Here is a 14192-nt window from a genome sequence, read left to right on the forward strand (position 1 = left end):
TTCACCTGCCCTCTTGGCTGGCCATGGCCAATTTTTGGGATGTACATTAGTACTGTTGATACAGCAATTTTTGTGGGCCCTCGCCTACAGTGTAATCAAATTAATTTTTAGGCCACCTGCATTACAGCTGACGTTACCTCAGCTGTGTTGGGCAATGCAATGGGAGATTTTTGTGTACCGCCGGTGGGTTCCAGGGAGCCACCCATGCTGTAGGTGCACACTGAGTTTTTAATACATCTGTACACTTCTAAAGAACCCGTCTGACTGGGGCATGCAGTGTGGGCCGAAGCCCACCTGTATTACGCACGACATTACTACCTCAGCTGTGTTGGGCAATGCAATGGGATATTTCTATGTACAGCCGGTGGCTTCCTGGCACCCACCCAGGCAGTGGGTCCACAGGGAGTTTAACCTACATGTGTCCACTTGTAAAGAACCCCAGTCTGACTGGGGCATGCAGTGTGGGCCGAAACCCACCTGCATTAACCCTTTCCAGTCCACTGTGTGACCTGTGAAGACATTAGGGTTTAAGGCTGTACAGCTCCGTTGTTGGTAGACGTCCGTCGGGGTTCTCTTACTGTATATTGCCAGCCTCTCTGCTGTCGGAGCCTATCCTACGTGTCAGCTCATGCAGTACTGGCTTTAGCCAGCATATAGCGCCGTTGTATAACAGCAGAAAAAGAGTAAGCCCCCTAGGAAAACCATATACAAATTGGATTGGAAAGGGTTAAGCACAACATTACTACCTCAGCTGTGTTGGGCAATGCAATGGGATATTTCTATGTACCGCCGGTGGCTTCCTGGCACCCACCCATGCTGTAGGTGCACACGGAGTTTTTACTACATCTGTACACTTATAAAGAACCCCAGTCAGACTGGGGCATGCAGTGTGGGCCGAAGCCCACCTGCATTAAGCACGACATTACTACCTCAGCTGTGTTGGGCAATGCAATGGGATATTTCTGTGTACCGCCGGTGGGTTCCAGGGAGCCACCCATGCTGTGGGTCGACAGGGACTTCACAATAGGGAGTTGTACCTGCCTGTGTCTATGAATTAAAAAGCCCGGTCTGACTGGGGCATGCAGACACCTTGACAGAATGAATAGTGTGTGGCACATAGGTTCCCCATTGCTATGCCCACGTGTGCAGCTCCTGATGGCGGTGGCACAGGATTCTATTTCTCATTGCTTCTGTACAGCATTGTGGGCTATCGCTCCGCCACTTTTAAAGAGGGTCGCTGCCTAGCCGTGCCAACCTCTGCAGTGTGTGCCTGTGGTCCCTCGTCATGGCAGACGCAATTCTAAATAGACATGAGCGTGGTGTGGCATGAGGGCAGCTGAAGGCTGCCCAGGGACACTTTGGTGTGCGCTGTGGGGGGGAGGGGGGGCGGTTGGGCAGCATGTAACCCAGGAGAAGTGTCAGTGGAGTGTCATGCAGGCAGTGATTGTGCTTTGTTGGAGGTAGTGTGGTGCTTAGCAAAGGTATGCCATGCTAATGAGGGCTTTTCAGAAGTAAAAGTTGTTGGGAGGGGGGGGGGGCCACTCTTGCCGGTATTGTGGCTTAATAGTGGGACCTGTGAACTTGAGATGCAGCCCAACACGTAGCCCCTCGCCTGCCCTATCCGTCACTGTGTCATTCCCATCACTTTCCTGAATTGCCCAGATTTTCACACATGAAAACCTTAGCGAGCATCGGCGAAATACAAAAATGTTCTGGTCGCCCATTGACTTCAATGGGGTTCGTTGTTCGAAACGAACCCTCGAGCATCACGGGTAGTTCGTTCCGAATAACGAACACCCGAACATTTTGGTGTTCGCTCATCTCTAATTAAGGTGTACGTGATATAGTGGGACGAAGGAGGTCCGGTTCTGAGGGGGATTGTAGAAGTGGGGAAAAAACAGAAGCGTTAGATAAGGGAATTTGGTAGCCCTCCCTAAAAAGATGCATTTAGGGCACTCTTAATACTGTGAACATTGGGAACTAATCTAATTGGGGTAGCGCATTCCGGAGGATTTGTGCAGTTTGGGAGTGGGAGATTCAGATTAAAGAGGAACTAAGTATAAGGTCACACTGGTCAACATTGAAATTGTTACTGACTTAGAAAAGGTCTTAATCTGTAGTATCTTGGTGTGCTGAACACAAATATGACCATGAAAATTTTTTATTGGCTCTCGTTTTGAAGATATCTCAGATAGTTCATTTTCTGTGTTTTTCTGTGTAAATGTACTTAAAAGCAGCTACTGAAATCCATTGAGTATAACAAGTACAGCTGGCACCTCTGTGGTGATTTGAAGGATGCCCTTTTAATTGGACTGCAGCAGGGATATACACAATACACATGTTTATTATGTGAGTGGGATAGCCGAGCAAGGGAATTGCACTACTAGCATAAGGAATCGACTCACAGACAAAATGTAGCAGTTGGAGAGAAGAATATCCAGCACCCAGCTCTGCTCAAGGCCCATAAAATCCTGCTACCACCCCATCACATCAAACTAGGTTTGATGAAGAACCTCGTGAAAGCCATGGATCAGACTTCACCAGCTTCCCGATACCTTCTTGAAAAATTCCCTCAAATCAGCGATGCAAAGATCAAAGAGAGAGTTTTTGTGGGTCCTCAGATTTGAGAGCTCTTCAAAGATGACCGGTTGAACAACTTGCTGCAGGGTGATGCGAAACAAGCATGGAATGCTTTTAACCAATGTCTACAAACTTTCTCAGGAACGCTAGGGCAGAAAACTACAAGGAACTAGTACAGTATCAGAAACTTGGCTGCAACATACATTCACTTCCTTCATTCTCATCTGGATTTCTTTCCAGACAACTGTGGTATGGTTAGTGATGAACATGGCGAACGTTTTCTTCAAGATATCAAAACAATGGAACAAAGATACCAGGGAACATGGTCCACTACCATGCTGGCTGACTACTGCTGGACCCTCCGCTGAGACACTCCCGAACTGCTGGACAAGAGACCGGCAAAGAAATCTAAGACGTAGTCTATGACTTGTTTTTTTACAGGTACTACCCAGAGGCCTATTACTATTGGCAGGCATTTTGTGATGTTAACAATTATTGCAGATTACAAAAAATAGAGCCAATTTGGCATTTTGACTGTCCTATTCGTGTTGAGAATAAAAAAATTGAAAAGAAATGACTAATTATATTTCAGTAATATGACTTTTGTAAAAATTTGTTGACCAGTGCCATTAGCAGTGTATGATGGGGTTTTGAGAGTGCCACTTTTCACTTGGGTAAAATCACAACTATCATGTGCCGATGCTTACACAGTGCCCAGATACACAGCCCAGAGAAATAGTAATACAGTGCCCAGATACAATTCCAACCAAATCATGTCATTAACTGCAGATCTGATAGATTTATCTCCTTTTATTACTCTATCTACCATCGTTCAAGGATATCTAATGTCATGTTTCTACTGTACAGGTGAGGGAATTGACAACTTTTGGAAAGTTCTTGTTGAGGGAAAAAACTGCACCACTGAGATACCAGAAGAAAGATTTAACATCAAACACTGGTATGATTCTGATTCTAATGAGCCAGGAAAAATATGTACCAAGCGAGCTGCATTTGTGGAGGGGTAAGTACTTTACCGATGTTAAATTTTTCAATATACACTCTTTGTAAAAACATCCAGCCCTAGATGAAATTGTCCTTTTGCTACAAAATTCGGCATGCAGTTCCTTCTCAGGCAGATCTGTAAATGATGAGAGATGTGTGGAGTGATTAGATGAATGGTCTTGTCACCAGGGACCCTAAACATGGTTACTAAAGATGAGCGAGCACCAAAATGCTCGGGTGCTCGTTACTCGGGACAAAATTATCGCAATGCTTGAGGGTTCGTTTCGAGTAACGAACCCCATTGAAGTCAATGGGCGACTCGAGCATTTTTGTATATCGCCGATGCTCGCTAAGGTTTCCATTTGTGAAAATCTGGGCAATTCAAGAAAGTGATGAAAACGACACAGCAATGGATAGGGCAGGCAAGGGGCTACATGTTGGGCTGCATCTCAAGTTCCCAGGTCCCACTATTAAGCCACAATAGTGGCAAGAGTGCCCCACCCCCAACAACTTTTACTTCTGAAAAGCCCTCATTAGCAATGCATACCTTAGCTAAGCACCACACTACCTCCAACAAAGCACAATCACTGCCTGCATGACACTCTGCTGCCACTTCTCCTGGGTTACATGCTGCCAACCCCCCCCCCCCCCCCCCCCCGCGCGCGCACGACCCAGTGTCCACAGCGCACACCAAAATGTCCCTGCGCAGCCTTCAGCTGCACTAATGCCACGCCACCCTCATGTCTATTTATAAGTGCGTCTGCCATGAGGAGGAACCGCAGGCACACACTGCAGAGGGTTGGCACGGCTAGGCAGCGACCCTCTTTAAAAGGGGTGGGGCGATAGCCCACAATGCTGTACAGAAGCAATGAGGAATATAATCCTGTGCCACCGCCATCAGGAGCTGCACACGTGGGCATAGCAATGGGGAACCTATGTGCCACACACTATTCATTCTGTCAAGGTGTCTGCATGCCCCAGTCAGACTGCATTTTTTTATAAATAGTCACAGGCAGGTACAACTCCGCAATGGGAATTCCGTGTGCACCTACAGCATGGGTGGCTCCCTGGAACCCACCGGCTGTACATCCCATTGCAGTGCCCATGACAGCTGAGGTAACGTCCGATTAAATGCAGGTGGGCTTCGTCCCACACTGCATGCCCCAACCTGACCGGGGTTTTTAATTCATAGACACAGGCAGGTACAACTCCCTATTGTGAAGTCCATGTGGACCCACAGCATGGGTGGGTGCCAGGAAGCCACCGGCGGTACATAAATATATCCCATTGCATTGCCCATCACAGCTGAGGTAATGTCATGTTTAATGCAGGTGGGCTTCGGCCCACACTGCATGCCCCAGTCAGACTGGGGTTCTTTAGAAGTGGACACATGCAGTTACAACTCCGTGTGATCCGACAGCATGGGTGGGTGCCAGGAAGCCACCGGCGGTACATAAATATATCCCATTGCATTGCCCATCACAGCTGAGGTAATGTCATGTTTAATGCAGGTGGGCTTCGGCCCACACTGCATGCCCCAGTCAGACTGGGGTTCTTTAGAAGTGGACACATGCAGTTACAACTCCCAGTGAACCCACAGCATGGGTGGTTTCCTGGAACCCACTGGCGGTACATAAATATATCCCATTGCAGTGCCCAGCACAGCTGATCTAACGTCAGCTTTAATGCAGGTGGGCAAAAAATTAATTGGATTACACTGTAGGCGAGGGCCCCAAAAAATTGGTGTACCAACAGTACTAATGTACGTCAGAAAAATTGCCGATGCCCAACCAAGAGGGCAGGTGAAACCCATTAATCGCTTTGGTTAATGTGGCATAATTTGTAACTAGGCCTGGAGGCAGCCCAGTTAAAATAAAAATTGGTTCAGGTGAAAGTTTCAACGCCTTAATGAGCATTGAAACGTATAAAAATTGTTTACAAAAATTATATGACTGAGCCTTGTGGGCCTAAGAAAAATTGCCCGTTCGGCGTGATTACGTCAGGTTTCAGGAGGAGGAGCAGTAGGAGGAGGATGAATATTATACACAGATTGATGAAGCTAAAAGGTCCACGTTTTTGATGGTGATAGAGAACAATGCTTCCATCCGTGGGTGCAGCCTACGTATTGTTTAGGTATCGCTGCTGTCCGCTGGTGGAGAAGAGAAGTCTGGGGAAATCCAGGCTTTGTTCATCTTGATGAGTGTAAGCCTGTCGGCACTGTCGGTTGACAGGCGGGTACGGTTATCTGTGATGATTCCCCCAGCCGCACTAAACACCCTCTCTGACAAGACGCTAGCCGCAGGACAAGCAAGCACCTCCAGGGCATACAGCACGAGTTCAGGCCACGTGTCCAGCTTCGACACCCAGTAGTTGTAGGGGGCAGAGGCGTCACGGAGGACGGTCGTGCGATCGGCTATGTACTCCCTCACCATCCTTTTACAGTGCTCCCGACGATTCAGCCTTGACTGGGGAGCGGTGACACAGTCTTGCTGGGGAGCCAGAAAGCTGTCAAAGGCCTTAGAGAGTGTTCCCCTGCCTGTGCTGTACATGCTGCCTGATCTTTGCGCCTCCCCTGCTACCTGGCCCTCGGAACTGCGCCTTCTGCCACTAGCGCTGTCGGATGGGAATTTTACCATCAGTTTGTCCGCCAGGGTCCTGTGGTATAGCATTACTCTCGAACCCCTTTCCTCTTCGGCTATGAGAGTGGAAAGGTTCTCCTTATACCGTGGGTCGAGCAGTGTGTACACCCAGTAATTGGTAGTGGCCAGAATGCGTGTAACGCGAGGGTCACGAGAAAGGCATCCTAACATGTCAGCCATGTGTGCCAGGGTACCTGTACGCAACACATGGCTGTCCGCACTAGAAAGATCACTTTCGGGATCCTCCTCCTCCTCCTCAGGCCATACACGCTGAAAGGATGACAGGCAAGCAGCATGGGTACCCTCAGCATTGGGCCAAGCTGTCTCTTCTCCCTCCTCCTCATCCTCCTCATGCTCCTCCTCCTCAACATGCTGAGATATAGACAGGAGGGTGCTCTGACTATCCAGCGACATACTGTCTTCCCCCGGCTCTGTTTCCGAGCGCAAAGCGTCTGCCTTTATGCTTTGCAGGGAACTTCTCAAGAGGCATAGCAGAGGAATGGTGACGCTAATGATTGCAGCATCGCCGCTCACCATCTGGGTAGACTCCTCAAAGTTTCCAAGGACCTGGCAGATGTCTGCCAACCAGGCCCACTCTTCTGTAAAGAATTGAGGAGGCTGACTCCCACTGCGCCGGCATGTTGGAGTTGGTATTCCACTATAGCTCTACGCTGCTCATAGAGCCCGGCCAACATGTGGAGCGTAGAGTTCCACCGTGTGGGCACGTCGCACAGCAGTCGGTGCACTGGCAGATTAAACCGATGTTGCAGGGTGCGCAGGGTGGCAGCGTCCGTGTGGGACTTGCGGAAATGTGCGCAGAGACGGCGCACCTTTCCGAGCAGGTCTGACAAGCGTGGGTAGCTTTTCAGAAAGCGCTGAACCACCAAATTAAAGACGTGGGCCAGGCATGGCACGTGCGTGAGGCTGCCGAGCTGCAGAGCTGCCACCAGGTTACGGCCGTTGTCACACACGACCATGCCCGGTTGGAGGCTCAGCGGCGCAAGCCAGCGGTCGGTCTGCTCTGTCAGACCCTGCAGCAGTTCGTGGGCCGTGTGCCTCTTCTCTGCTAAGCTGAGTAGTTTCAGCACGGCCTGCTGACGCTTGCCCACCGCTGTGCTGCCACGCCGCGCAACACCGACTGCTGGCGACGTGCTGCTGCTGACACATCTTGATTGCGAGACAGAGGTTGCGTTGGAGGAGGAGGAGGAGGGTGGTTTAGTGGAGGAAGCATACACCACCGCAGATACCACCACCGAGCTGGGGCCCGCAATTCTGGGGGTGGGTAGGTCCTGAGCGGTCCCAGGCTCTGACTCTGTCCCAGCCTCCACTAAATTCACCCAATGTGCCGTCAGGGAGATATATTGGCCCTGCCCGCCTGCGCTTGTCCACGTGTCCGTTGTTAGGTTGACCTTGGCAGTAACCGCATTGGTAAGGGCGCGTACATTGTTGCGGGAGACGTGGTCGTGCAGGGCTGGAATGGCACATCGGGAAAAATAGTGGTGACTGGGAACTGAGTAGCGCGGGGCCGCCGCCATCATACCTTTGAAAGCCTCCGTTTCCACAACCCTATACGGCAGCATCTCCAGGCTGATAAATTTGGCTATGTGCATGTTTAACGCTTGAGCGTGCGGGTGCGTGGCGGCGTACTTGCGCTTGCGCTCCAACACTTGCGCTAGCGACGGCTGGACGGTGCGCTGAGAGACATTGGTGGATGGGGACGAGCACAGCGGAGGTGAGGGTGTGGGTGCAGGCCAGGAGACGGTAGTGCCTGTGTCCTGAGAGGGGGGTTGGATCTCAGTGGCAGGTTGGGGCACAGGGGGAGAGGCAGTGGTGCAAACCGGAGGCGGTGAATGGCCTTCGTCCCACCTTGTGGGGTGCTTGGCCATCATATGTCTGCGCATGCTGGTGGTGGTGAGGCTGGTGGTGGTGGCTCCCCGGCTGATCTTGGCGCGACAAAGGTTGCACACCACTGTTAGTCGGTCATCTGTACTCTCAGTGAAAAACTGCCAGACCTTTGAGCACCTTGGCCTCTGCAGGGTGGCATGGCGCGAGGGGGCGCTTTGGGAAACAGTTGGTGGATTATTTGGTCTGGCCCTGCATCTACCCCTGGCCACCGCACTGCCTCTTCCAACCTGCCCTGCTGCTGCACTTGCCTCCCCCTCTGAAGACCTGTCCTGTGTAGGCATAGCAAACCAGGTGGGGTCAGTCACTTCATGGTCCTGCTGCTCTTCCTCCGAATCCTCTGTGCGCTCCTCCCTCGGACTTACTCCAATTACTACTACCTGAGTGATAGACAACTGTGTCTCATCGTCATCGTCCTCCTCACCCACTGAAAGCTCTTGAGACAGTTGCCGGAAGTCCCCAGCCTCATCCCCCGGACACCGGGAACTTTCCAAAGGTTGGGCATCGGTCACGACAAACTCCTCCGGTGGGAGAGGAACCATTGCTGGCTATTCTGGGCAGGGGCCCGGGAACAGTTCCTGGGAGTCTGCCTGCTCCTCAGAATGTTTCATTGTAATAGAGTGAGGAGGCTGGGAGGAAAGAGGAGCAGCAGCCAGAGGATTCAGAGTTGCAGCAGTGGACGGCGCAGAACTCTGGGTGGTCGATAGATTTCTCGATGCACTTTCTGCCATCCACGACAGGACCTGCTCACACTGCTCATTTTCTAATAAAGGTCTACCGCGTGGACCCATTAATTGTGCGATGAATGTGAGGACGCCAGAAACGTGCCTCTCTCCTAATCCCGCAGCAGTCGGCTGCGATACACCTGGATCAGGAGCTCGGCCTGTCCCCACACCCTGACTTGGGCCTCCGCGTCCTCGCCCACGTCCACGTCCTCTAGGCCTACCCCTACCCCTCAGCATGCTGTATTACCAGTAGTGCAGAAACAGAACGCTGTAATTAAATGTACCGCTTATTGGCCTGTGGTTGGAGGCTGACTTCCCTTACGGAACACACAGCAGAGCCAGGAAACAATTTTGCTCACGCCTGTAGTGAGACGTAGGTGCGTATGACTGAGCTAGTGGAATTCACAGCGCAGAAGCAGTCAAGTGGCCAAAGGCCAGTAGTAGGCCTTAAGTATTTTGCTTCTATTTTTTTAAAATGCTGAGCTGATACAGCGGACAGATACTGTAGGCAGCGTATAATATTATGTATACTGTTTCCCTCTGGCGGGATGACGGTGATCATGTAACAGAGATAGCAGATCCAGGAAACAATTTTGCGCAAGCCTGCTGTAACGCTTAGCTGCGTATTAATTACGACTACTACCCCCAGCAGATAGATACTGTAGGCAGCGTATAATATTATGTATACTGTTTCCCTCTGGCTGGATGACAGCGATCAATTTTTTGGAAAAAGCCCACTGCCTATATAGCCTGAATATCTCTTTCCCTGCCTCACCAGTACTGGCCCTATACTCTGTACAATGACTGCAGACTGCGGACGCAATGCTCTGCACGGCCGATATACAAAAAAAAAAATTGTGCAACACTGGAAAAAGCAGCCTCAACAGTACTGCACATGGTCAGATGTGGCCCTAAGAAGGACCGTTGGGGTTCTTGAAGCCTAAAATAACTACTAACACTCTCCCTATAGCAACTCCAGCAAGACAGCACTTTCCCTGAACTATACTGGCTATCTTCCCAGAGGCGCCGTATCAAGATAACGACTGTTTAACTACGTATATGACTATCAGTGCCTCAGCCGGAAATCCGGACTTTACATATATGGTTATGCAGTGAATTTGAGCCAATGAGACCATCACCCATTCCTAGTGATGAGACCAAAGGGTATAAGATCCCATGTAATCTGTAATAAAGGGCGCAGTCATGTCCCCGTGTGAGGAACTATACCAGACCTCCGTGTGTGGTGTCTCTTCTTTACCGCCGGCAGCGGGGTATCGGGGTGGACCTGATTGGTGCTGTACTTGGAATTTCCCTAACAAATGGTGCCCAAAGGTGGGGCGGTAAAACCGGAGCCGTGCAGCGCAGTCCACCCGGATCCACGCCACGGGGAAGCCGTCCTGCTGCAAACCGAGCCTGATCAACTCACAGAACTCCAGGTAAGACCAGCATATATTTATGTTGTGTTTTACACTGAGAGTCTTGCAGCAGGAGGGACTATCTGTGTTTTGTGACCGGACGGGTTGGGTTAAGAGTTCTACACGGTAACTCGTGTGGGCTTCGAGTTTGCCGTCACGGACCACTGACCGTGATAAGTGCACCAATCGCTCACCAAGGAACTAGTCTGTAGTCTATTTGTACTTTGAAGTCCATAGCATTTTAGAAATAGTGGAGGTTGTTTGTTGTATCTGCAGAATTTTTTTTCTCTTTCTCTTTTCATTTGGTCTCACAGACGAAGGAACCCTCCGTTTTAGTTTAGTTAGCTGTTGATGGTTTAGCTGAGAGGGATGCACTCTATGGGACTGGTTCCATAGAAGGAGATGCCTTCGGTTGTTTTGCCGTATATAAGGGGCTAACAATTTGGGTCAGAAGGATGCACTCTATGGAGCGTGTTATTATTATTATTGTTGTTGTTCTAATATGCGTAAGACCTTATTAAAGAAGACGGAGCCCCTCAAGGGCCGCCGCCGTGTGGATGAATTGATGGAGGAGAGACAAGGGTCCCAATTTGTAAAATGTAAGAAAACTATTATGAAAATGTGTGACATGGACCCGCACGGTAGATTACAGTAGATGTATGTGTGCATATATGTATATATGTACAAATGGTTAACTGAGCTCGCTTTTAGTGGGAGAAGGATTGTTTACTTGAAGCTGCAGCTTGTGTCTAGCTTCCAAGGCCAAGCGATAACAGAGCGTCAGAGAAGGAAAGGAAGGGGGGCTGAAAGATACCCACGCATTCTAAAATATATCAGCATTTAATATAGCATATAATAGTTTCAGTAAATAAGAAAGAGAGAGTGTCTCGGTCACTCAGCAGGCTTTTTCACATGGTTTGTCAAAAATAGCACTCATCACAATCTCATCTCAATAGAATCATGTGCTTTATAACATTATAGCACTCACCTCAATGTTTTTCAACTGATGTATGTATGTTTGTCACACTTTTTGACTGTGCATCTGTATGTACTGGTGCACCTTCAATGGGGGGTAACGGGGCAGACTTGAGCGCATGGATGGATGAGAGATAATGCCCAGTGTTCAGGCTGTGATGAATGTAAAATGTGTGATGCAGATATTGACTGGGGATAAAAGTCCCCCCCCCCCCATGCATAAGACATTACTTGTTTGAGATGTGGATGCGCAGACTGTGGAGCTTAAATGAAGGTGTGAAAAAAGACGCAAGCAGCCAGTATCGAGGGGGTGGAGCTAGATGATGTAAAAGTCTTGTCCACAAAGGAGGGGGTAAGAATCTTGAGCAGCTAGTAAAAGTTGTTTTTTTTTTTCTCCTGTCTCAAATTTGCTAAGACATTGCAGGCAGGATGAGATTAATAATGAATTTGCTTAAAGGATATCACATTTCAAATATTAATAGATGTTTGTAGATTATTCTGCCCCGATGTAACTCATGTCTCTGTTATTGGTGTTAACATCTTACAGTCCTTATCTGCATCCATCAAATCTTTTTCCAATGTTGTACTACCTGGAACCTGGTTACTGTTCTTACAATTGAGTACCCTGGTTTTTGCAACAAGATTCTGATCTTTTTGAAATAGAATACCAGCCTGATTGTCTAGCATTGATGCAACAAGAAAATTTAAGCTTTAAAAAGTCACTGAAACCCCTTGTTGACAATGCATATTTTGAGTTGTTTTTTATAGATGGTACCAAGGGTGATTGACGACTCCACACTGGATATGCAGTGGTCACACAACAAGATGTCCTAAAAGCAGAAGCTCTGCCTCCGCATGTCTCAGCACAAGAAGCGGAACTGAAGGCCCTCACTGAGGCGAGTAGAGTGAAGGAAGGTAAGACGGCAAACATTTACACTGACTCCCGGTATGCATTTGGCATAGCTCATGATTACGGCCCAACATGGAGGCCAGACAGTTTTTACCTCAGCAGGACAGCCAATTAAGAATGGTGCAGCGGTGCAGAGTCTCATGGAGACCCCACTTCTACCTGTCAAAGTGGAGAGCTCACACCAATTCCTACACCGGAGAAACATGAGGCAACGCCATCACAGACTACACAGCAAAGGCAGCGGCCCTGAAGCCGTGAAAGAAAAGAAGAATTTGACAATAACTTTGGACCTTGACTAAACTTTGGACATTGATAAAAACTTTGGACATTGACAAAAAACTTTGGACTTTGATATGCTAAAGACTTTACAGTTACAAGCCAGCAAGGAAGAAAAAGACAAATGGACTAAAAAGGGACTGCGTATGGTGAACAGTCAACAGAACTTGCCTACCACAGTCCCTGTGGCCCATGATGGCCCAGCTGATGCACGGAAAGACTCACCTCTCAAAGCAGCAATGATGTCGACGCTTGAACAAGGACGGGTGGCTCCTGGGTTTTCTGTAGCTGCTGCATCATTTGTCCAATTTTGCATGATCTTTGCCGTAAGCAACAGGGCAGAAGTAAATTTGCCACATAACACTTGCCGGGGCCACTCTACCCATTTCAGGGATTGCAAATTGGCTACACTCAGCTCCCACTTGTTGGGAAGTATGAATATGTGCTTGTTGTTGTTGATTTCTTTTCAGGTCGGAGACCTACTCTGCTACCAAAGTAAATAAGCAGGTAACCACACAGAAGCTCATGAATGAGGTAATCTGCAGATACGGGGCACCGGAAGTGATGGAGTTAAACAAAGGTACACACTTCACAGGTGAAATAATGCAACACATCATGTCTGCCTTGGGTATATCCAAGGCCTTTCACACACCCTACCATCCACAGAGTAGTGGGAAAGTAGATACAAAAGACAATGGAGGAAAATGGGCAAATTTTTAATTGAGGGTCTTCTAATAGTTTTTTTTTTTCTCTGGAGGGTACATGCCACAGTAGCTGAGTTTGGGGAATGATTTTCTTGTTAATTTTGTCATAGGCTTCTCCAAGGAGTTGTCAATAACGCATTCTGCAGTCTCTGCTTTTATCCCAGGTCCTACAGACAAGAGCCACAATCTGAAACCAGGTGATAGGGTCTATGTGAAAAAAAGTTTGAGAATGAAACCCGGTTTGAAGGTCCCTACCAGATGCTGTTCACCACCCCAACTGCAGTCAAGCTCGAAAGAAAGTCCACTTGGATCCACACTTCGCACTGAAAAAACTCATGATCCTGCATATCCTTTACATGCTATAATGTGGTACAATTCCTCTAACACACACAAGTAGCCACGTACACCTGTAACTACTGTACACTAGTCCCCTGTTTCAGGGACCAGAACAAATTAATACAATCAAGTGTGCAATAAGACCACCCTGAGGGTGAGAACCCAACACCGCATCGTGCTAAGAGAGAAGTTGACGCTCCAGGTGGTAACTTTGATCCATATGTATACATAGATGCAATAGGAGTGCCAAGGGGGGTGGCAGATGAATTTAATTCTAGAGATCAGGTTAAAGCAGGTTTTGAATCCTTATTTGCTATTGTCACTGTTAATAATAATGTAGATTGGATGAATTATATCTATTACAATCAGCAGAGGTTTGTAAACTACACCAGGGATACTTTGCAAGGGTTAGCTGACCAGTTAGGGCCCACTGCATCCATGGCGTTCCAAAATAGAGTGGCCCTGGATATGATTTTAGCAGAAAGAGGTGGGGTATGTAACTTCCTGTACGTGTATAATCCCTTTGATCAAAAAGAGTATGAGTAAGGGACTGGACAATGTGACACCGTTTCCCTTGTTTGAAAAAGATGAAGAGCCATTTCCAATAGTGCCAACCACGTACGTTACCAGAAGAATGGAGAAATGTACTAGTACTGCGCCTGCCCCGATCCCCTAAGATGGATTGTCAGTGGAATTCCCATTTGCCTAGGGATAGCGCAGAAGACCTT

General features: G+C 48.6%; 1 pseudogene; it reads left to right on the forward strand.

Moving 5' to 3' along the window:
• Nucleotides 1-14192, forward strand: part of LOC136590906 (mycocerosic acid synthase-like polyketide synthase) — a 64001-nt pseudogene that overhangs the window by 15388 nt on the left and 34421 nt on the right.

Source organism: Eleutherodactylus coqui, unplaced genomic scaffold (assembly GCF_035609145.1).
Source record: "Eleutherodactylus coqui strain aEleCoq1 unplaced genomic scaffold, aEleCoq1.hap1 HAP1_SCAFFOLD_53, whole genome shotgun sequence".
NCBI classification, from domain to species: Eukaryota; Metazoa; Chordata; class Amphibia; order Anura; family Eleutherodactylidae; genus Eleutherodactylus; species Eleutherodactylus coqui.